Source organism: Anolis carolinensis, chromosome 1 (genome assembly GCF_035594765.1).
Source record: "Anolis carolinensis isolate JA03-04 chromosome 1, rAnoCar3.1.pri, whole genome shotgun sequence".
In the NCBI taxonomy this organism is placed as follows: domain Eukaryota; kingdom Metazoa; phylum Chordata; class Lepidosauria; order Squamata; family Dactyloidae; genus Anolis; species Anolis carolinensis.
In genome coordinates this window covers 278,538,373-278,563,278 of record NC_085841.1, presented here as the reverse complement: position 1 = coordinate 278,563,278, position 24,906 = coordinate 278,538,373, and the positions used below count along the sequence as shown (strand labels likewise).

The following is a 24,906-nucleotide window of genomic DNA, read 5'->3' as shown; positions in this document are numbered from 1 at the left end:
TGGAGGCTTACTGTGTAATTGTGCCGTACCATTTGCAAAATATGCAGCTGGAAATTAGTATAGCACATGAATTCCCACACTTTTCACCTTCCTGCATTGAATTGAAGTCAGATTTCTGAGTGGAAATAAAAGTGCAATGTTGGGTGTGGTCTATGAGTTCTACAAAAAGATCTTAAATACTTCTAGTCATACAAACGTGATTCTGGGGGGAAAAAATCAATATCTCAGCCTTAAACTCTTGAATAAGTTTCTTCTAACATATAATGTTAACTACAGAAGAATGACTGTATGTGGAAATAAATTTTTATATGTGGTAAAAGAGCCAAATTAGTCATGTTCTTTTAGAGAAAATGGAAGGTGTAGTAGCTGTATGCTGGTACACCAGTGAGAAAAATTTATATTGATGATGTCTGAACTGGAACCTTCTCTTATTGTTGGGTTACTTAAAGTTGATGACATTGAAAATGTTGACAAGATGATTAGTTCAGTCCCTGATGAATTGGTGAGCAAGGGGTGAGGCTTGTATTTAAATATTTTACATGTTTTCTTAATGGAGATTTCAGTCACAGCTCCAGAGCTTGGAAAAGTTATTTTTTTGTATTATAAATCTTGTGTTAAATTCAGTTATTAGTCTAACCAGATTAGATCCATTGAATCTATGGAAGGGGTATAAATGTTGGCTTTGGAATTTTGAAAGTTGTTCCCCTTGCTTCCAAATAAAAACTCTGGGATTTGTAGATCTTTAAGAAACCTTTCCAAGCTTGTCTCAGTTTTACCTAATTTGAAAGGAGAAGCATTATGAACTGGAATTCTGTTAAATGATTAGGTCTGGGCAGTTTTTATAAGCTTGGCTCCCATTATTACTTTAAACTCATGCTTTCAGTTTGAGAAGCTTGCAGACTGCATTTCTTTTAAGTTCATTCCATGCTGTGATTGAGGATTGCTTATATACCAGGTCTCATTTTTTATGCATACTAATCAACTGCTTTGAGTCTCCTTGTGGAGAGAAAAAGTGGAATATAAATAAACACAATAATAATAATCATAATCACCATCATCATCATCGGGAACCCCTGATGGCTCAGCAGGCTAAACCGTGAGCTATTGAACTTGCTGACTGAAATGCTGGTGGTTCGAATCTGAGGAGCGGGGTGAGATCCTGCTGTTGGCCCTAGTTTCTGCCCTGCCAACCTAGCAGATCAAAACATGCAAATATGAGTAGATCAATAGGTATTGCTCCGGCGGGAAGGTAATGGCACTCAATTCACTCATGCCGGCCACATGACCTTGGAGGTGTCTTCTACAGACAATGCTGGCTCTTTGTTTTAGAAATAGAGATGAGCACCAACCCCCCAGAGTCAGACATGACTAGACAATGTCAGGGGAAAACCTTTACCTTTACTAATAATTAATAATAATTAATAATTCCATTAATAATTAATAATTATTCCATTAATAATATTAATGGGAGACACATTTGGTAAATTCTTTCATCTCAAAGTGTGGTAGGGAAAAGATGAGCTTAAGCTATATCATCATCATTGTCAAGAGGGCAAAAGTCTATTGTTTTTGTTAAGAACTACAGTAGAGTTCTGGTTATCCGACTTTCGGTTATCTGACATACCATATTATCTGACACGGCAGGCCAGGCCGCATGGTCCAGGGTGCTTGCTGGAGGGATGAGACACGGCTGGCGCAGACTTTCCCTTCTGGCAAGCACCCAGCTTCTCTTCCCTTCGCCAAGTGCCCGGTACTTTGGAGAATCCCGGTGCATGTTGCTAAGCAGCAAGCACACACCGGGCTTTTCTAAACCGGGCACTTGGCGGAGGGAAGAGCCTCTTCCCTTCGCCAAGCACCCAGCTTGCTGGGAGGGATAATAGTACCTCCCTATTATCTGACATTCGGTCCACCCATTTATGTCGGATTACCGGAGCTCTACTGTATGTCCCTTTTTCTGGATAGCAAAATAAAATCTCTCATGTGTAAAAAGACTACCTTCAGGAATGGCTCTTTATGCATATTTTAATGCCAGAAATAAAGAGAGACATCAAGAAAGTATATCACTGTGCTGTAGAAAAATAAAAATAAGGGCTGCAGAATCCGTCACTGAAATGGAAAAATGGAACAATGCATATGGCAGTTGAAGGCACTGCTCAATGTCTCCCCTCCCCAGGCTAAATTCTAATATTTGACATGCGTATGTAGCTTTTCTTATCTTCAAGAAGGGTTCTGTCTGTGATTCAAGCAGCAGAAGGTTTGTATCCAAGAGTATTCCCTCAGGCAATACTAAGGTTTTGTGCTAAATGTGTCCTGAGCTAATACTTTCCGGCATGAATTTAAATGGGGATTCGTTTTCATATATCAAATGTGAAATAAATGAATAATTGAAATCTCCTGGTCTTAACCAAGTCTGCTTTGCTAAGCAAGAATCATATGTGTATGCCCAGAGGGCAAAGCTTGCCCATTAGAGGGAGATACTGTTCTTCTCATGTGAGTTCTTTCATTTCCTACAGGTGTATAATGGGTGCTGAATAGGCCATAACTGGAAAATACAAAAATAAAGTTCATGGTGGTGCTGGGATCCTCCACTCATCCATCTCAGTCTTCACAGGGCTAAAAACTAGTGGGAGGGATTTTCAACCATCAGTAGAAGTTAACTTGCACATGTAGTAGGCTGCAGAGGGAGGGAAAGTGTCTGCTATATATTAGTCATATAAGATACATGACTCTGTCCATGTGCAGTTCTGAATATCTCCCTCTCTTATTCACCCTTTCACTCTGCTGCTGCATCTTTTACCTGTCCCTCACCTTTCCCCTTCCCTTTTCCTCATCTTGCTTCTTTATCAGTGCTTGCCTCCCTTTATTCCTGTGTTCTGCTGATGGCATCTCTCACTTTTCATTCTAGGGTTATCGCAGTTAATGGCTGTGTAGAAGGGGAAATTTTAGTTGTTATTGCTTGTTTTGTGGTTGTATGTCAACCAACCAGCTTTCAGACTTTTCCAACTTTCAGTTTGCTAACCCTACTTCCAAGAGACAATATTTCTCTGGAGATGGGCAAGTGAGACTGCAAATAAAGTTTTTGTGGTCCCAGGGCATCTTACTATATACTTATTTTTTTCAGGTAGGAACAGTCTCCTAGGTTGCTCAAACCTGTATTAGAAAACAGTGCATTCAAAGATGTTTATATTAAGCCAAAATGCATACAAGAATTTGCACATTAGGAAAAATGCATCCTCCCACTGAACAAAATCTGTTCACTTTCACACCATTTTCTTTTTAAAAAGAAAGAACTTTTAAATAAATAGAGGCAGAAATGGTAGGGAACAAACTCAGTACTGGAAAAGGGGAAGTGAGGAAAATTTATTTATTTATTTATTTATTTCCAACATTCATATCCCGCCCTTCTCACCCGAAGGGACTCAGGGCGGCGTACAAAATTGGCAACAATTCGATGCCTACACATAATTAAAACAGCAATAAAAATCCAATAAAACAATTAAAACAATATAAAGATATCAAACATATGATTAAAATCCATTCCTCCAAAATCCTCGTGCTGTAGCCGTAAATCAGTCTGGGTTGTCTTTATCATTTAATCTTCGAAAGCCTGGGCACATAGCCATGTTTTCAGGGCTTTTCTAAAACTCAAAAGGGTTGGGGCTTGCCGTATTTCTCTGGGGAGGGTGTTCCACAGCTGGGGAGCCACCACCGAGAAGGCCCTGTCCCTCGTCCCCACCAGCCGTGCCTGTGAGGCAGGCGGGACCGAGAGCAGGGCCTCACCAGATGACCTTAGGGATCTTCCTGGCTCATAGGAGGAGATGCGTTCGGACAAGTAGATTGGGCCAGAACTGCAGTTGATAGTCAAACAGGGATTTAAATCTTTACTCATTCAAAGGAAATTAGTCAAAGGACTAAATTTTTCAGTTTACAAAAATAAATACGAAGTATGTTTTCCAGGAGTTTAAGCTACTGTGAAACCAAATGAATTTTGTACAATTTTCAGTCTAGTTTCTCTCTGATTTGTGAGAAATTCAGAGACTTGGTAAATGTTGAAGATTTTTATTTCATTTTTACACTGGGTCTTATGACTACTTTGACATGTTGCTCTCTGCTACAGACTACAGCTCATTGCTTCTTGGAATTACTTTAAAATATGAACAGAAAGCAGTACATTGAGGTTTCCTTAGCTGTTTGTGATGCATCAGTGGATGCACCCAGATATTTCCAGCAATGTATTTTTTTTTAATTTACCTCTCCTCCCACTAAAATGTACATTTTTGAAGGCTTTTCCAGTCTTCGCCAATCAGATTCCCATCTATGGTTTTTACTACAACTTCCATATGTCCCACAAAATGTGACAGGAATTGATGAGCATCATAGGAACTAAAATGTGAAACCTTTGGAGAGCACTAGATTGGTGAAGGTTGATGTCTACCTCCCAAAAAGGTTAGGCTTTCAGAATTTCATTTATATAACCACAGCTTAAAATATTCTGTTCATATGCTTCAGATAACTGTCAATAGCTAAATAGAAAAGTAGGTCAATACCAGCTCCAGAGATCTAACCATATCTCCTAGTTAGATGTTTGAAATTTAGCTTTTGAGCATCTGCGGCTGAAGAAAAAAAGTTGAGGAATGTAAGAGGTCACATCCAGCACTTTTTATCTCACTTATTCTTTGTGTGGTTTGACAGTTCTCAGAAAACTAAAATGCAGACATCTATAACCCTAATCCATTTAGTTTTTAAAAGGGAGGGTGGACAATTCTTGGGAAAACTACAGGTGACTTAGCAATAACTTGACCCTCACTTTAGATTTCTGAAATAGAAAGTTTCAAGAGGAAGTGGGAGTGTTAGATAAAGAAAAAGTGGGTGAAATGCCAGAATACAGTTCAGTAGAATATATATTCAATTTTGAATGAGAAAGATAATATCAAAGTGATAGCATTAGAAGTGTTTCACTTTCATCTCCAGGCCGCCTCTTTTTTACACTAAATATAATTAATGATTTTTGAAGATCTTTCTACTCCAAGCAGACTGATCATTTAAAAATCATTATATTCAAAATTTAAATTGGACACTTTTTTTGTTAAAAATGGTGTGAGTTTCTGTGTGACACAAACCATTACAATAATAAGTTTTTTTCTTTCTTAAATGAACAAATAAATCCATATGAAGATGTTGATCTCTACTTCCCTCGTCTCCAATGGCTTCCAGAACTAAAGTTTGTTTTTTAGTAAAATCATGAAAAATGGAGAAATTTGTTTCACTGCTTCAGTCAGTTTTTATTTATTATGTCACAACTATACCAAAGTCATGTAATGTATATGGAGATAGTGTTGTTTCTTACTCTGAGCTTCCTTTGTAGAGACATTGTAGTGATGATTGCTGTTATAATTGTATGCCTTCACTTTTTTTCTGTCTTATAGTAACCCTAAGATGAATAGGTATAGGCTGGATCTACACTGTCATTCATTGCACTTTGAGCTGTAGTGTAGAACCGGCAGTGTAGAACCAGCCTGATAGTTATTCATTAAATGATTAAGTGTAGTATAGCATTAAAATTCCTGCTTACGGATTTCTTTCCATCAGTGAAGTGAGGGTTGTATTCTCTACTTCCTGCTACCATGTACCCTCCATATCTTCTAAGGAGTTTTCAAGCAATCTCCAGCACAGATGTGGAAGTAGGGGACTTTATGGTGGGAAAAAGCAAGGAATCCCTGTTACACAAGCCACTTCCACTCTTATGAGGTTGGGCATTCCACTATGCTTTATAGAAGTAAATAAATAACTGAAGGTCACCTCATACTTTGCAGCAGCTATTGATTGCCTTATCAGCTATGCTTGAATTTTGTCCAATAAGTGAATTGAGTAAGTCAACTTCCAGGAATTAGTATTCTGTGTGTTTACAGCTTGTAAATAACTATTATAGCAACCTTTTTTGTGTAAATGGCTTTTCCTTGAAAACTCTAGGACAGTAACAGATTATGATTAGTTTTTAAATACCTACTGTAACATTCCAATTAGCAAGTGCAGAAGCTTTCATTTGTCCCCCTCCTGACATGCGTCTGTATGTGTCTGTATTGTTGAACAATTAATTACACCTTTCCAGCATAATTACATTAAAAGTCAGCAGAGTAGACAAAGAGTGGGCAGGTTAGGATTCCTGAGATCCTGTATTTTAAGGTGGAAATATTGGCATGAGGATGAGGAGGGATTAAGGAACAGGTTGATACTGAGCAAAATTCAAGAATTGTATTTAATGTATAGATCTACACCTGAATCTTTCCAAATTGTCTTCTTTTGGTATTCTAATTTAAAAGAGATGGGGAAAAATAAGCTAGGAGATGCTGTAATATTTTAAATAGAACTATTTTAATAGCTTTTATCTTTCTAAGTTGTACTTTATTTTTAACTAGACATTTAAATTGTTTTTAAATTGTTAATATTTTAATTCTTATAATTAAATAGTTTAATTCTTGAAATAGTTTAATTTCAACTAATTTAGCCTAATCTTTCTTTGACATTTCTGGAAGCATTTTCTTGTAAGCTATATAATCAGAATACAGACTGCAAATAAAAAAAAAAATGAAAAAAATAATTTAATTCTATTTTAATCTTTACTTTGGTACATTTTAATTGTATTATTCTCAATTGTAAATGACTCCCAATCCCAGTTTTGGGAGAAAAGTGAAACACTGAAAATAAATAAAACAATAGAAATAATTGTGTGTTTTTTGCATGAACATTATTTACATGAAATATGAATTGACCCTTTGCATGCTTTATCACTGCAAGATTTATAAATTTAATATTTGACAAAGGAGTTTATGAAAAGGGATACTGCGATTCCAAATTATCTTTCTTTCTCAGAAAACATAAGTGTTCTTTGAAATGTTTTCTCTGTTTTTGGCTTGCATTCACAGAGTAACAGGTGCAACATTGACATTTAAAAACTCATTGGGTTACCTTATGGAACTTTGTTGATTACAGTAGGAACTATATTTATGAAAGTGAGTGCAGCATTGTTGCAGAAAACATCTTAGAATTTAATCTAGTTGGAAATTGAATGCTAGCCAATGTTTTAAAATTAGAAAATCTTTGTGTGTGTGTATATATATATAACTCTATTTGCCAAATTCTGTATCTTAGCAATTTCTGTTCCATTGAGGCAAATGCTAAACTCACAGTTGTTACTGCTGTCAGTATTTCATTTCCATAAGGCTTCAGCAGTTTAAAAACACATAATGGAAGAATTTGTACTAGGAATTTTTCATGTAAGTGTGCCAGGTACTTTCGGCAAGCAATTCAATGCAGAGACCATTTGAGACTTATCATATGATAAATACAGATCCAAGGTTCTTCATAAGATAGCATTCAAGCAACTATGCAGACATCATGTCATTCTCAATATGACTTTTTTCTGTAAACTCTCTTGTTAATCAAAAGTGTTAGAATTGAAATACAAATGTAAAATGGAGTCCTTAGAAGACCACCTCCAATGTCTCGTGTACACTGAACTGTGTTAGCACAACTGCAGCCCAGGTTCCAAAAACAAAATAAAGCAAAAAAACAAAAACCCAACTCTCTAAACCAGGTATGGGCTGGTTGGAATGCCAAAGTTTGTCAATGCCTGCTCTAAACCTTTAGGCGGTTTCAGTTATTTTTAATTTTTCACTTTCCAGGTAGGGTGGTGAAACCCACCCATAGTGGGCCTTATGGGTGGAAATCCCACTGAACTCATAGTGGCTTTCTCCTAGGCAAGCATGGGAACACGGTGTTAGGTGATATCTGAAAAATATGCTGAAATTGATTTGTGTGCTTCTGACTGATGTCAGATGATGTTGTGGACAGTATCTTCCTGTATGAGGCTACCTTGACTACAGTTTTCAGGAGAGGGCTTTCTCAGTGGCTTAGTAAGATAAGAATAGCCTTATTCAGCACTTTAGAAAATTTTGGACTTGGAATTGGAAAGAAAAAAAATCAAAATAAGATATTTTTGATTTCTAGTTTTCCCAATATTCATATTTTGAGCTCCACAGAGGGCAGTAGGACAGTTTTTGGAATGATGTCTGTCAGTCTTTAGTGGTACATTGGGATTAGGCAGGGAGTCAAATACAAGAGTGCTTAGTGCCTAAGAAAAATTGTTCTTTTCATTGTTTTTTAGGAATAAATTGTTAAGAAGGAAAGCACTTCTAAAGGTGCTGTACCATTTTAGTAATATTAGTGTAATACTGTTTTAATATGAACTTTAAAAAAACAGTAATGGCATGTACTTTTATTGTTCCTTCTGTCTTTTGTAAGCTACCCTGAGTCCCAGTCTGGGAAGAAGGTCGGGTCTCTATATAAAGAGATAGAGGTAAGAAAGCATGGACAGATTTGAAGTGTAGTCCCTCTTTGTGATGGTCCCTTTAGCTTACTAGAAAGACCCGAATATTAAGGTATATATGTTAACCCATATTAATAAACCAGTTACAGAGCTTTTCATCTCCAGTAGAAGCAAGTCTTTTGCAGAGCTAATATCTTTTTATTGCCTAATTTAAACAAAACCAGCTGCCAATACTTTTACAGCTATCTTGCTAGTTCATTACATTAGTTTAGTCCACCTTTACCAAGATTACTCTATTAAAAGGTTGAAAATTGCATTTTAATTGAAGACAAATGGAGTAGTAGTAATGGTTGTGGTGGTGGTAGTAGTAGCAGAAAGAAGAAAAGGAGGGGGAGGGGGAGGAGGAAGAGATTTGCTTCAAACATGGGATTCAAGGCAATTTACAATTTTTTAAAAAATATAAAAAGTGAACATCAGAAAGGAATTCAACTAATTTAATTGAACCAGTCAATTTAAATCTACACTTTAAAGGATGAAAAAACAATTAAAAGAATAGAAAGCAATTAAAAGAGTTCAGTTTAAATCAATACTGCACCCTTAGCCACCTTAAAAAACAACTGCTCTTTAACTGGTTTTTGAAATAAATAGATTTTTGTCTGCAGATAGAAGGATATTAGAAAGGGAGTCATTGAAAACAGACTTCTAAGCAAGCAGGCATCTTTCGACAACTGGCTACGTTCTTCCTTTCATTGTGGTCACTGTGCCTACAGCTTTTTTTTTTTACTCTGACCACGTTCTATAGGGTGTTTGTCAGCAGGCTATGTGTGTATATGAGTGAAGTCATGCATGTCTTGTGTTTTGTAACAATGTGTTCCTAGGTGTTCCCCAGTAATGGACAGCTTTCAAGTACAGTAGAGTCTCACTTATCCAACATAAACGGGCCGGCAGAACGTTGGATAAGCGAATATGTTGGATAATAAGGAGAGATTAAGAAAGAGCCTACTAAACATCAAAATAGGTTATGATTTTACAAATTAAGCACCAAAACATCATGTTATACAACAAATTTGACAGAAAAAGTAGTTCATTACACATTAATGCTATGTAGTAATTACTGCATTTATGAATTTAGCATCAAAATATCATGATATATTGAAAACATTGACTACAAAAATGCGTTGGATAATCCAGAACGTTGGATAAGTGAGTGTTGGATAAGTGAGACTCTACTGTAATAAGAAATTCTGGCCCCAAATTCTGCAGTATTGGCAGAGTACATTTTATTGTATGTCAGTAGAGCTGATTTCAAATAAACATATTTCCCTATTTCTATGGTTATTTTGGTAGGTAGTATATTGTGGTAACTGTACAGATTGAGAACATAGTGCAGTAAGTCCTGGTGATGTTATGCTTTCCATGGGTTTGTGTATCAGCTTGTTGAGTTATAGAAATATAGCATTAGAAGGGACTCCAAGGATCAACTCATACAACTCACTACCAATACAGTATTGGTAGAATACATCTTATCCTCCATGTCACCACTGCAGCTCCTAGCCAGCCACAGTGCTCCATCTGAGCACGTGGCCATCACAGTCATGTCTTTTCCAAACTACATCTCCCATGATCCCATAATACTCGGGCATGACAGTCAGTGGGATCAAACTGCATTCGTTCTACAGTGTTGATACACCTCAAGTCTACTTTCTCAGGTTCATGGAGTGAAGTGCCTAGGAACAGATCTGTATAGACAGACTGGGTGTGAATAGTCGTCGAAATGCAAAACTTGTGAGTGCAGTGATAAAGTAACAAGTTCAATCGGGACAAATGAAGGAAGAAAGATTTCCCTTAACCAAGATGAATGGCTAACCATGAATGGTGGAGGGACTAATATAATTATTGTGTAATGCTGGGTAGCAGCCAGAAAAAAGATAGGATAAACTGATCAAGGAGGCCCACATAAGGCTGACTAACTAGTCCTATAATATGTGTTGTGTGTCAGAAAATCATTGTCTCTGTTTAGCCCAGCATTGATGGATTGGAGTTTATGGATTTGTTCTGTTTTATTTTTCTCTTTCCAATCTTCCTTTGTAGTTTTCTTTTTGTTCAAGGATAGGTGCCCTGAGGTCAGAAATAGAATGCCCAGAAAGATTGAAGTTTTCTGCAATGGAACAATTTTGTGTATTCTTGTTCCTAATGTCTGATTTATGTCCATTTATCCTCTGACACAGATACTGCCCTGTTTGCTCAATGTAGAAGGCTGAAGGGCATTTTTGACGGAGGATAGTATATATTACATTAAAGGATGAGCAACAGAAAGTGTCTCTAACATTTTGGTTGATGTGATTAGGTCCTGTGATGACATTTCCTGAATAGATATATGGAAGGAGTTGACATCTGGGTTCATAGCAATGCCCATCTTCCAATCTGTGTTGTATGTCCTCCTGTAAGTAACTAATTGTTTGAGATTGGGAGACTGTAAGTAGGTAAATAAATACCTGCCACCTGGAGTCTTTGAATCAAGAACTATTTCCTTTCAACGCAGACACTTTACTTTTAAAATAGATGCTATGAGGTGGAGTTGCATGTATAAGATAGGCTTCAGGGAGTTGTCGAAACTCTCAAAGAGGGATGTAACCTCCAAAAAGAGGGCTTAGAGATATTTCCTACCAACACATTCAATTTTAGATTTCCTCAAGTAATCAAGAAAGTCTAAATTCTTATTTACTTCCATTTAATTGTGTTGCAACCTCATTCTGGAGGAAAGATCTGTTTTTAAATAGCTACAGCAGTTCTGTAAATAAAAGTGCGTATTTTATTTTCATAACTTGCCTTCTAAAAGTGAGAAAGGTTTATGCCTGATTTTAATCAGCTTTTAATCAGTGTGTGGAGGTGAAGGGTTCACAATTACGTTTTGATTGGAGACCTGTGGGATGTGAAAGGCTATGAAATTGAAAAATGGATCATCACCTCTTCTCGTTGACAGACTTGGCCCTTGTTAGGAACTGAGCTCTTTCCCAATAGGATGTTTTTACATGGACAATCATGTGCACTGTGAACTTGGCTTCATGCTGTGTTGTTTTATTTGGGAGGAATCAGCATGTCAAACCACATTTCTTATTAAACTTTTCTTGGCAACTATGGACTGGAGGCTACAGCACAAACAGATTTCTGATACATATATTAGGTTAATTAATGAGCTTCATTTTTGTGGTTTTCACTTACACACAAAGAAAGTCTGGTAAAGAAATCTTGGAAGTGAGTATATCTTGACACTTCTCATCTGCAAAGCCTTTCTGTTCAGTTTACCTTTTGTTTTCAAGCAAATCTGAATTATTTAAAATTAATTGGAAGCAAAATCCATTTGGCAGAAAGCAGCTGTGGAATTCGAGATGGAATACCGTGAGTGTAATTTATAATCACACTGTAAGAAAGGGAGGAAATGTAGATTAGAAATCCCAGCGCATCTCCATTTTAAAGTGTGACATGTTCCTAAAACAATCTCATTTTCACACAGGAGACCTCTACTAACCTCAGTTATTGTGCCATTGCATTTATAGACATAACTTTCTGATTTCTAACAGCTTTCCCTTTTTGTCACAATAGAGACGAGTGCATTGGAAAACAATGGGCATGCTAAGGAAATTACCTAGTTAGGGAAGGGGGGAAGGGGGGGAGGCAAGGTGGGCTGGTTTGTAGCACAAAATGTGTGCCATGAACAAGCATAAGGCTGAAATGCTGCTTTATTGTAAGCCGGTTTCTGTTATGACTGGCCATGTAAATTTGGCAGAGAGGCAAATTCTTCAGGCAACAAATACTGGGAAAAGGAGACAGACTGCCAGCTATTCCCCACCCCCACAAGCACCACAACATTTCTACCCTACCTTGTAGGGTAGAACTGTGTGTGTCACACTACTTGTCCCCCCTCCACTTTCTTGCCAACGTAAAGTGTAGTAGAGGGCCTTGACCCATGTAATGCCTATTGCATTCATCTTACAGTCCATTCATGTTCTGTAGATAGAACTCTGTGTCCTCAGGCAGTAAACTGGTTTAGGTCAGCTCCAATGTCAGCTATTCCAGCAATCAATGACTCTACTGTGCCTTAGCAAGAGCCCTTTTCAGGCTGGATCTACACTGCTCTATATCCCAGGATCTGATTCCAGATGCTCTGCTTTGAACTGGATTATATGAGGGCCATTCTACACTGCCATATCAAATCCAAAATATATGCTTTGAACTGGATTATAAAGTAGTATAGACTCATATAATCTAGTTCAAAGTAGATAATGTGGATTATCTGATTTAATAATCTGGATTATATGGCAATGTAGAAGGGGCCTGAGTTCACACTGCCAGATAATCTGGGATAAGCAGATAATCTGGGATCAAATCCTGGTATATAGGGTAATGTAAATCCAGTCTCAGTTCTTAGAACCATGGATCTTCAGTTCCTTCTCATACTACACCATTATACCACTATGATTCCACTTTAATTGCCATGGTTCTATCCTATGGAATGTTTGAGTTTTTAGACTTATGAGGAAATAAACCTCTCTGGAAGAGAATGATAAATATCCCTTCACTTAACTACGAATCTCAGAATTCCATAGGATAGAACTGTGGCAGTAGAGTCTTGTTGCTGTGACTGCATAGTGTGAAAGGGCCCTGAATCTGAAACATCATTCTTAGCTGCACAGACTCCAAATTACTCCACTAGACTAAAACATCTTACAAATTAGAAGTAAACTGAGGCCCTTCTACACTGCCCTATAATCCAAATTATCAAATCAGATCATCTACATTATCTACTTTGAACTGGATTTGAACTAGGTGGGCAATTTGTTACTACAAATATTATAGGATACTCTCACTCTGCTGCTGAGTGGGGGCTCTGTACCCTTAACAAGAATATCTATTGAATTGATTAATTACTTCACAATTTCCAATGTACAGTGGTTAATTGAAGAATACCACTATTATTAAATTACTTGTTCAGAACAAATACCAACAAATGTTGGTATTGTTGTTGTTGTGTGCCTTCCAGTCATTTCCAATTTATCGTGACTATTAAGCCTATCATTGGGTTTTCTTGGCAATATTTTCTCAGAGTGGGATTTGCCTTTCCCTTCCTCCGATGCTGAAAGAAGGCGACTTACTCAAGAACACCCAATGGATTTCCATGGCCAAGCAGGGATTCAAACCCTGTTTGCAGAGTTGTAGTCCAATGCTTAAACCATTACACCATGATAGTACTTCAGGAAAATATTAGGAAAGCAGGAAAGAGTCATATATTCCAGGAGCAAGATGGGAACTCATATTTTAGCATCCTGGTGCAGCACTCCAGACCGCTTACCTGTAATGGCTCAAATCATTGGAGAAAGACAGCTGCTGTTTCTCAAGTTTGTAACCTGTATTGACCACAGGAAGGAAGAATTAGGAATGAGTTAAATTAGCAGCAATAAGAAGGTGATGTTGCTGCATAGTAATCAGTGAAACTGTGAATTGGCATGATGTTCTTGTGGAGCCAATATTGACTCTGCTCTGCAACTACTCCATTAAAAGAAAGGTTTACAGTTATTTATCCTTACTGGATTGCAAAATCAACATGCCCATGTAATGAGCACCACATAGTTATTCTTTCATTTATCCTACTGACAAAAAGTTGGGTGAAAGTCTTTCTTCTTACTGGGAACTGTAAAAGTGTACTTTTTGGATGATGTCTCTCAGAATGTCCTGGGCAGTGTAGGGGTTCAGGATAAGATTATCATATTTTGAAAAGCAAAAAAAAAGAGGACACTTTGCCAATTATTTCAAAACACCAATCTCTACAGCAATCCTCATTCTACTGTACAGGCAGTCCCCAAGTTACGAACAAGATAGGTTCTGTAAGTTTGTTCTTAAGTTGAATTTGTTTGTAAGTCGGAAGAGGTACATTTTTAAATGTAACTCCAGCTCTATCTATCTATCTATCTATCTATCTATCTATCTCTCATCTGTCTATCTACCTTTGGATAGCATAGTGGTGTTTGTTTTGCTGTCTGTGCCCCTGTTCAGAAGATTTCACCTCATTTTCTGTCCCTGTGATAATTGGACTTGAAAAATGTGGCTTGTTGTGAAAACAAATTGGTGAGAAAGGTTCAGTGGAGACCCCTTTTCACATACTGAACTTGACTTTCACAAGGGATCACAAGGCTACCACAAGGCATTTACACGTTTTGTGATTTTTCCCCTGAGGACTAACCTATATAAAGAACAGTTACATGTGGTGAAAATGGTGGAAGATCATAATAGAGACTCAGAGAAACATTTTGCTGTCTTGTGCAAATATAGCCTTAATAAATGATTCTTTAGAAAGTTGCAGTTGTGTCCATTTCCAATAATTCCCATTGTATGTTTTCCCTCCTGCACCTTCATTTAAAAACCATTCTTTCTTCTCTTCAGCTGCCTCCTCTTTTTCCATCCTCATATTGGTTTATTGCCATGTTTTGTGGGAGAACACAACATATTCAGAAATATTCATGCAAAAGTTGTGTTAACAAAATACACTATTATTCACAGCACCAGGTATTCTTATCTCATTCTATTTCTTGGGGTGAGGAAATACCATGCCAAAAAAGATCAAACCATAGCCTTCATTTTGAAAAGAGCTATCTCCCTAAAACAAAACATTTCCTTCATGGTAATAACAGCTGGCATTTCCCATTGTGTACCAGCTTATCTGGTAATTTTCTTTTCTTTTCTTCAAAGGGTGACTCTGTACTTTGTCCTTTATTTCTTAATCTAATGCCAATAACAGAAAGAGCCAAATTATGTTCATGGCAAACTTCTTTTCTCTCTGTTGTGAATGGGAATAACAAAACAAAAAGACATCACCTTTGTTTCTTGTGTTTTATTGTGTCAGACAGAGCAATTGCATCTTCCAATCAATAAACTCAAAATTGGTTCAGTGGTTATTGTAGTCTTTATAATTAAAGGCCTCTGAATACATTTTCACTATGTATATGCAACCAGTAATAAATAGTTTATGTTCTGACTGGGAAAACAGCTAATCATTTGGAATCTACACTTAAGAAAGTCTGAACTTTTTATTTTATTTTTGTATTGTTCCAAAGAGAAATTGGCAAAGAATGGAAGTGACATTTGATATAGCAAACACTGTCCTTTCATTTTTTTTTTTCTTGTGAAGAATGATGCTGGGGAATAAGCAATAATATGTGCATCTGAACAAATAACACTAAAATCAGCAATTTACAACACAGTCTATGGCAGTTGAAGATGCCTTTAGTTGGGGACAATTGAATGTGGTTGTTTGAGTGTTGACCTGAGAGTTCAGAAGACCAGAGTTTGAATTCCTGCTCAGTAATGGAAATTCACTGAGTAACTATGGGGCAATCACATCCTCTCTCATCCTTATGACCTTGTCACATTTCCGCTGGAGTTGTCCCATGATGTCTTACATCGTTGGGGAGTGTGGGGAATCCAGTGCCCATCAACCCACTGCAGATATCCTTCATCCCATGGGTGGAAGCATAGAGTGCACATGGAGTGTGCGACTTTCTCCCATTAATTCTAAAAGCAAAACAGGAAGCATTCTGTGTTGCCATAATGGCAGCATGCACCAGCTCCATCCTCTTTCACCCATGGAGCCTTGCCGGCATCATTTGATGGGAGCCGGCGGGCTTCGTGGGTGACCCGAGCTAAACTGGCACATCTCACCAATTTTAGCCCTGTGTGAAGAGGTTGATAAAGTCAGCGGCAATTTTTCTCTGACTAAATCTTATTGAGAGATGGAGTGGTGTAGTAGTTTGAATGTTGGACAAGAATTCTGAAAAACCATGATGCCAATTCTCACTCATCCATGGAAAACCTCTGAATATCCTTGGGTAAGTCACTCTCAGCCTTAGAGGAATGCAATAACAAACCTCATTTTGGCTCCCCCCCCCCCCCTATTGATGTATCACCACAAGTCAGAGTTTGCTTGAAACACAAAGCAACAGCTACAACTTTGTGTTAGCAGATTTCTACTCTCATAGTGAGACTCATGTTATTATCCCCTACATAAGCCTCCCCCAATGATAAGCAAAAAGAGCATCCTTTATCTTTCTGGAGTAAATTTGTAGTACATTCGGGCTGCTGGCAAAGAGAAAATATGTTTTGCCAGTGGGTTCTGTTCTGCTGTTTAACGGCCAGTTCATCAGACCCTTGGTAAAAATAGAAATTGTTACCATATCATTTGCACCGCATAGCATAGATCAGCTATAAAGGAAACATAGGTAGGTTCTTTCTTCAGGTAACTGAAAGATGTCTTCCACTCTATGTCTGGGACTTAAGCATCAAAGGAAACACTTGAAAGATAGTCTTTGGAGCAGTATATTGTGATAAAGGGAAACCTATTCTCGCTTTGAGTCTGGATTGTGCAAAAGAAGGATATTCAGTCTTCATATTTCAAAAGAGGAACCTGTCTCCTTGTGCAGGTTGTTGAGTCCTGTTTTGGCATATAGCATGTTTTTGAGTCTACTCCATATACCAAATGCTCAGTATGGATGCCTGGTTTATGGTCACAGGGAAAGGAGAAGAAAGAGAGAATGAAGGAAATTCTTCCCTAAGTTACTTTTCCAAGGTAGCAACAAGTAATTTCAGCAATTTCCTCGCCATTATAATTTTTCAAATAGGATGTAGTTTTCAAAGGCTATTTGCAGTTCTAGACTTACTCTGCAGAAAGCTCACAAATGATTGTTTTGTGCAAAAAAACAAAACAAAACCCCTCAGCATTTTCTGCATGGGAATAACATTTCAATACAAAAATAATAATTTCTGTGCAAAATGCTGTTTTATATACAAATATGAATTTTATGCAGATTGGGTTTTATATACAAAAATATAGTGCAAGAATTAATATTTCTACATAGAAATATTATTTTTTATTTCAAAATTGCTGTTTCGTGTGCAAAAATATTGTCTTACATGCAAAATAACCACACTTGAATTTTGCACACTATAAGATCCAAACTTCTCAATAAATTGAATAACATGTTTTTCAACCATTTTCCAAATGTATTCAAATATTTTTCCCTCCCTAGAGAGGAATCAAAGGCTTGTCACACTAGTTACTGATAAGAAAAAATGAAGGGGTGTGTGTGCATGTGTGTGAGATAAAAAAAACTATGTTAGCAACTTTAATCAACTGAGAAGGAAAGAACTATCAGGAAGGAAAGCTAGCAAGGTGTAGATTAAAAAATATATGTTCAGGAGGACAACTAAATACCCCATAGACCTACCAATGAAGGTTTGTTTCATTTAAATACTATATGGCACAACCTGTATATCTTAAGAATATATATAGAAGAAATATAAATAAAATTCAATTTTCCATTCTAGTAGTAATACACACCCTGTATAGTATGAAAAGTTTGTTTAGAATTCTCTTCAAATACTAAGGCATTTTTTGGAACATTGGTCATAGCAGAAGCCAGGAATTGCAGAGGAAGCCTTCTTCAATATGAAAGCTTCCATGCCATATCCCAGAAAGACATTTTTTTTGCCTCACTGCTGTACCTTCTTTGTAGTCCTTGTCATCTTTGGCCCTGCTGTACTACCACTAGCTATGCAGATATTACCAATGCTGGCATAGTTATGATGGCCAACATTATTATGGCCAAAATGTTCAGTTGCTCATTAAGGAATTTAAGATACTACAACTTTCCATGTGCTTTTGAAGAAATTGCAACTTTGTAGAAAGGTTCTGAACTTCACTTTGTTGATTATCTAATCAACACACAATTACAAGATATTCACTGAAGTTTGGAATAATGTACCACTAGCATCACTAGACTAATGTGCTCATTATTATGAGTCCAAACACACAAAATATAAAATGTTAAAGCACTAGATATATTTAATTTTGTCCTGGAGAAATTACCCCTATAGGTCAATGTTCTGTGAATTGTTAAGCATTGTTTTTTTAGCCTGGGTCACACTCAGCATTTCAGGGGGTTAATTTGAGAATGAGTTATTAACATTGCATTTTGACAGTGGAAAGAGGGAAATCCTGCTAATAGAGAGGAGTGGTGAGAGCATAGAGTTAACTAGAGAGTGTATAAGTACAGAAAAGTGAGACAATTTTCATTCCAAACACCCCCACTCCTTTCAGTGTTCTTTTACCATAACAAGCCATACAAAATATAGAAAATGTCTTTTTGTTCTTCACATGAATGTAGCAAAAAAATCTATGAAAGAATATATAGGTAAGTCGATTTTTTTTTTTGCATGAAAAAAAGATTATTGGACACTAGAAAATTACAATCAGGTAACATATTCACATATTCTCACCAAATACACAAAATGAAGTTGGTCACTTAAGTTGCCATAAATTTGATGCAGATTGCTGAGATGAATTGTGGCTCAAATATTACAACTGCCCATGTAATAGTTTTCTATTTCATTACTTAGCTTTATCAAACACAAAGTGCTTTCATTAGCATAAAAAATATTCATTAGGTTCGAGCATCGAAATCTCACTCCATTCCATTCCTGTGAATTTTTCCTGATACCTTGCTGGATACTTAATATAATTGCATCTTTTTAGATAGATGATGAGCATAGAAAGAATATGCATTGACACATCATTAACCATCAATAAATTATGTCTACCATTATATCAGAAAACCCACATGTTGAAGTTTTGCACCTAGCTTCACTGCCTGTGTATCTTTACAACTAAGTGTACCATCAAATTGCTAAAAAAGAGGCTTCCTCCACGTGAATAGGAGTTCACTCTTTGAATAAAAACAATTACATGTCATGGGGAAGGGTCACGAGGATTTTAGAGAAGCTTAGATGGAACATGGTCAAAAAAATGTTAGGAAACACTGGTCTAGGTGCTTTGAAAATACTGCCCAACTTGACAAAATAGTTGTAAATCTTAATGAGTACTTGACTCTCAGAATGTGCAACAAACAAGAAATTAATTTATTTTATGCAACAACTACATTGTTGTTGTTTGTTCCCCTAGAGATGTGCCAAACAGAGCTTTTACTATGTTAAAAGCATATTTGATAACACTGAGTAACAAGGATGTATCTAGTTATATTGATGTGCTAGGCATTTCTTCAGAGTGGTGGAATATTAAATAGGGTTGTATTTGGCTGCTAGTGGCTTCTATGTCAATTGGCTAATTAATCTGTTTTCAGAATTAGTCCAAACTTTTAAAGAGTTGTCTGAGGTTCTGAACTGTGTATAGGGTGAGGGGATTTGGGGGGGGGGGAATTCAGCACCTTGGATAGGTAATCTAAGAAGTATGACTTTCAATCGCTTCACCACCTCACAGAAACAAATACCCACCCTTTTCTATACTGAATATTGGGTAGTGGATCAGATCGACATAAATGAGGAAGAGTTAAAATGTTTCTACAAAGCCCTTCTTCACCAAGTGTATCTTTCCCCATTCCTCAATGTTGCATCAGTACCTGAAGCATTATTGGGCTTCTGTCTTTTACCATATAACTTCTGATGCACATCTGAATACATATGTCCCCTATCCCTGCAAGTTCAGTGAATATCCCAACAAAGCTAATGTATCTGAACAAATGTCCTTACTCATATTCAATATAAACCCATTGGCTGTATGAAATAAAGCTAAATGTGTATGAGAAGGAAGGAAAACAAAAGCATAGAGGAAACAACCTGGCAAATAATAGGATCCAGGACCCCTTTTCCCGATATGATAGATTTCTTTGCTCAGGAAGTAATTTTACATATGAAGATATTTGATACACTTTATTGAATCTATAGCAGTACAAGTACTATAAAGGATGTGCCCCATTTATTTCATGGGGTTAATAGATGGCTGAATTGTACTTATTGGTTTGGATTGGTTGAGATCAAAGCCTGGAAAGGTAGTTTTCAAATATCACTGCTTCTGTTACTCATTACAATGACTAGAGTCCTTTTGGTGTCTTACACACCCCAAGATCTGTCTGCAAAGGATATTGGGCATTTTTGTACAATGCAGAATATGTGCTTTCTATTCAAGGTTACATCCAGTTCAATGAGTTGTACCTGTGATGGCATTACATTGCTCACAGATGCTGCAAAATGCTGGATATAGAGCTTGTAAGTAGGATCATAAAATCATAGAGTTGGAGAAGATCACAAGGGACATCCAATCCCGGGTCATGTAGGAACACACTAGCTTGTATAGCCAAGGGAACCTGGGAATGCTTATGTGTCAGACAAGAGAGATAGGACAGAATATTAGAGACGATTTCTATGCATTTAACAGTTATATAAAAGAGGAAATTTCAAGTAGGTATTATTTTGTTATATAAAAAACAATAGTTGAAATTCAGTCTTCTACCCAACCATAAAATGGACAGGTCCATCCTCCAATTTTCAGTCTTGCAAACTTAGAGGAGGAGGCCAGAGACTTTTTAAAATGGTGTGATGTAATTCTGCCTTTATAGAGGCTCAATCTGTTTAGAACCCACTGCTCTACATGTGGGAAGAAAGGAATCTCAGGCTGAAGTCAACAATAAAATATTTTGAAAAGTATACGGAGGTTTAAGTTCATGGTCTTCAAAGAGCATGCAGTTTAGTATTCAAAGAGTATGGGGACCATACAAACTCACATCCCCATTTGTTTGCACATTCATGTACACATTTGTTGTGTTATTTTGAAGAGGCATGCACTCTGCACATTCTAAGGAGTCCCTTTCTGACCTGGGAGGGTGGCGCAGAAGGATCATACCATGAGTTCAATCTCTCTTAAGATTAGCTTTTATTTACCTAATACATTTTGATTGGCTCTCTGTGACTAAGCAAGCAAGCAAACAGGTTCTGTACAGCAAAAACTTTCATATCTTCTTCTGGTGACCCTGACTAGGGCCTTTTACCCTAGCACTTAAGACCTGGCTCTTTACTAGAGCTTTTAATCTATGTTAATTTTATCAATATTTGTATGTATGTATTTTTATCCTTTACTATTTTATCTTGTAAATTGCCTAGAGCATCTTGGATGGAGGGCGATTAATAAGTAATTAAATGATGATGTTGTTGTTGATGATGATGAATGTATTTAGCAGGCACTGGCGTATCTCTTTGTTGCAAGCGAAAGCGAGAATGCTGTGTGCATGTTTAGAGAGGGTAAGCATGAGAATCACTCCTCGAGCTGCAGTGGCAGCCTTTTGAAACTACACCTTTGGCTGTAAATACTTTAAAGATGGGACTTTCAATTGCATATAGCATTTATAAAATCTTATAAAACTACGTCTCCTTCCATTTGAGTCACACTACATGGCCATTTAATGCAAGGGCTGCATGAAACTATTTAAAATTGTTCTGCATCAATGTTACCACACTATTCCAGTGTTTCAAAAGTAATTTGTTATGCATTACAATGATGAAACAGGACAACTAATTACATCACGTATTGCCTTCCTAATTACTTTTCCATTAATTTCTAATACTTTGTTGAGAATAATAAAATGACATAAAACTTTAAAATTTCCTGTACAAATGCCTCTTTGAAAGTCCTTGAAAGTAACTTTTTAAACTTAACTAGACATTGTTATTCATTATACTTGTAAAGTAACTTTGCTATTGTTGCATTGCTTTTAAAATGTAACCATTTCCCCTTGCTAACGCCAAGAGATTAGATAGAGCTAGTAACATTCATTATTTCAAGGTCTTGCTCAGTAGGTGATAAACCATGTTTTAGGCTATGCCCCAAAATTGAAGATTTTAAGTTGCAGGTTTTTTACTCTTGACAGATCATCTCTCTAGGTTTAAAAACTCAAGGTAAAGTGGTGTCCTTGCTAATTTTAAGTGCCACTTAAAAGAGAGATATGTAAAAAGACACGTTGAAGCTAGATGAAATAAAGTTTTCTGGACACTGTCTACTTCTTTGACTGCATTAGATCCACAAAAGATTGTGACTTGATTAGACTGTTAATCTTTGAGATGCCACAAAAGCCATTGCTGCAATAGACTGCCATAGCTATAGCTCTGGAAATGATTGCATCAAGAAGGGTTGTTGTGTGTTTTCCAGGCTGTATGGCCATGTTCCAGAAGCATTCTCTCCTGACATTTCATCCATATCTATGGCAGGCATCAGAGGGATCCTCTCATTTCTGCCGGAGTCTGCCGTATACCATGCTGCTGTGGACAAGGCTACATAGGGACCACCAAATGCAGCACCCAAACACATCAAGGAACATGAAAGGCACCGCAGGCTGATTCAGCCAGAGAAGTGAGCCATAGCAGAGCACTTGATGAACCAACCTGGACACAGTATATTATTTGAGAACACAAAAATGCTCGACTACTCTAGCAACTATCATGTCAGACTACACAGTAAAGCCATTGAAATCCACAAGCATATGGACAATTTCAACAGAAAGGAGGAAATCATGAAAATGAACAAAATCTGACTACCAATATTAAAAAACTCTAAAGTCTGAACAGTAAATAAGGAACAACACTCTGAAAACAGAGGAATTCCAGACATGAATCAATCAGGGGCAGTTAACAACTCTGAATAAAAGATTCCCCCAGGCAGGAAGAAGCTAGGAAACGAATCTGGCAATGCCATTAATGCTAATCAAGGTGATTAATTACAACATTCACATTGGCCTCCAACAAGACAAGAGTTCCTTCTCCCACACTGGGCCTTCCACTAAACCTTCCTTGTTTAGTTTTTTCCAATATAACTCACAACCTCTGAGGATGCCTGCCATGGATGTGGTTGAAACATCAGGAGAGAATGCTTCTGGAACATGGCCATACAGCCTGAAAAACACACAACAACCCTGTGATTCCAGCCATGAAAGCCTTCGACAATACATCAAGAAGGTTTCTTTCTGATCATTTATTAATTGCAAGAGCCAGAATTTCATAGCTTGTCAATGAAACTAAATCCTAAACATATCCAACAAGTCACTATGAACAGAACCTAAAGGGAAAGAAACATGTGGATGAAGAGGAAACAATAATCACAAAAATTTAGCAAAACCTGAAGAACTATATGAGAAGTAGGCAAAGTGCGATCTCTAGGTAGCAATGAGCCCACCAGATCCAAAAGCCCTTGCAACCATCCCACCTGTTGAAAACTGGAGACTTCTTCAGATCTTGAAATGGTTGATATTTCTTTCTTGCATCATGGCACAGCCAGACATTGGCTCGCTGAGGCATCACAAATATTTACCTTCCTCTGTGAATGTTCTCCCACCTGCTTTCTTCCCCCCCCCCCCCTTCATTCCAGTCTTTTCTGCCCTTCCAAGTTTCATCAGTGCAGTCTCCCAACATTTCCTCTTTGCTAAGGAGACTTTTTAGGCAAAATAATAATAACTGCAAAAGGCCACCCTGCTGGGATCTGCACGCATCATCCGAAAATACATCACACAGTCCTAGACACTTGGGAAGAGTTCGACTTGTGATTTTGCGAAATGAAACCCAGCATGTCTATCTTGTTTGCTGTGTCATACAACGTCGTTGTGTCAATAATAATAATAATAATAATAATAATAATTTTATTCTTATACCCCACCCCATCTCCCCGAAGGGACTCGGGGCAGCTTACATGGGGCCAAGCCCGAACAGAACAATAAAAACAAAACAATAAAACCAATAAACCAATAATCAAACAATAAAAGCAATCATAAAAACCACATACAAGATCAATGTGGCCAGACCACATTGTCTACCCAACAACTCAGAGCTATAGAGGACCTATTAACATATCTATGTTAGTAACATACACAGAAAAAATTATTAGTATGATATCAGGAGACTCATGTAAGTAAGAAATAAGGTTCAAACCAAACTGAAAAGAAGTATTTAAACATTGTTAAAAATAAAAAAATATATATCTTGGGGAAATATGAATGAAAAAAATGTCTTCCCCTGAGCCATTTGACAGGGTGAAATATAGTCCTCTGTCCTGGCATCACTGCCCATTTCATATTTTATTGTGATAATGCAAAGAGCTAAATTTCACATCTTTAGACCAGTATGGAAGAACTCCATATTTATGGTACTGAATTAGATTTATCACTCTTTTTTCCAGCTCATCTTTAACAGCTAAAAGTATAACTTGACAGATATAATGTTGCCCTTTCCATTCTGAGAATGGATCCTTTCTAATTTCCATATACTACCTATTGTATGTTAGCAAGAATTTTGTTTGGTTCATTCTTTGCAAGAAAATTATGAGATGTACAAATTTCCTCATCTATTAAATGAGAAGAACTAGAGATTGTTTTTATAAAAAGAAAATATATGAGGGGAGAAATAAAGCAAAACTGAGATCTTAATTAATCCTTTTTGGGAAGTGAATTCTCAAAAGGGCATCACAACTGGGAAGGTCTCTTCTGATGTTGTTGCCCTCTTGATCTTTAAAGGTATAATCATCAAACAGTTGCACTGCAGAAAGGGACTCACAAAGCAAATTAGCCTGTTTAGCCAAGTTCTAGGGAAGATATCAGCTTTTCTGTTTTGAACTTTTTTGCAGAATGACAATCTTGTAAATGCACCAGAGACATAATTAGTCGGTAGTCATTTGTCTTCATTCTATGAACAAGCTCTGCTGG

General features: G+C 37.1%; 1 protein-coding gene across 2 annotated transcripts in view; it reads left to right on the top strand.

Moving 5' to 3' along the window:
• Positions 1–24,906, top strand: part of spon1 (spondin 1) — a 426,626-nt gene that overhangs the window by 180,147 nt on the left and 221,573 nt on the right. The window lies entirely within an intron of this gene.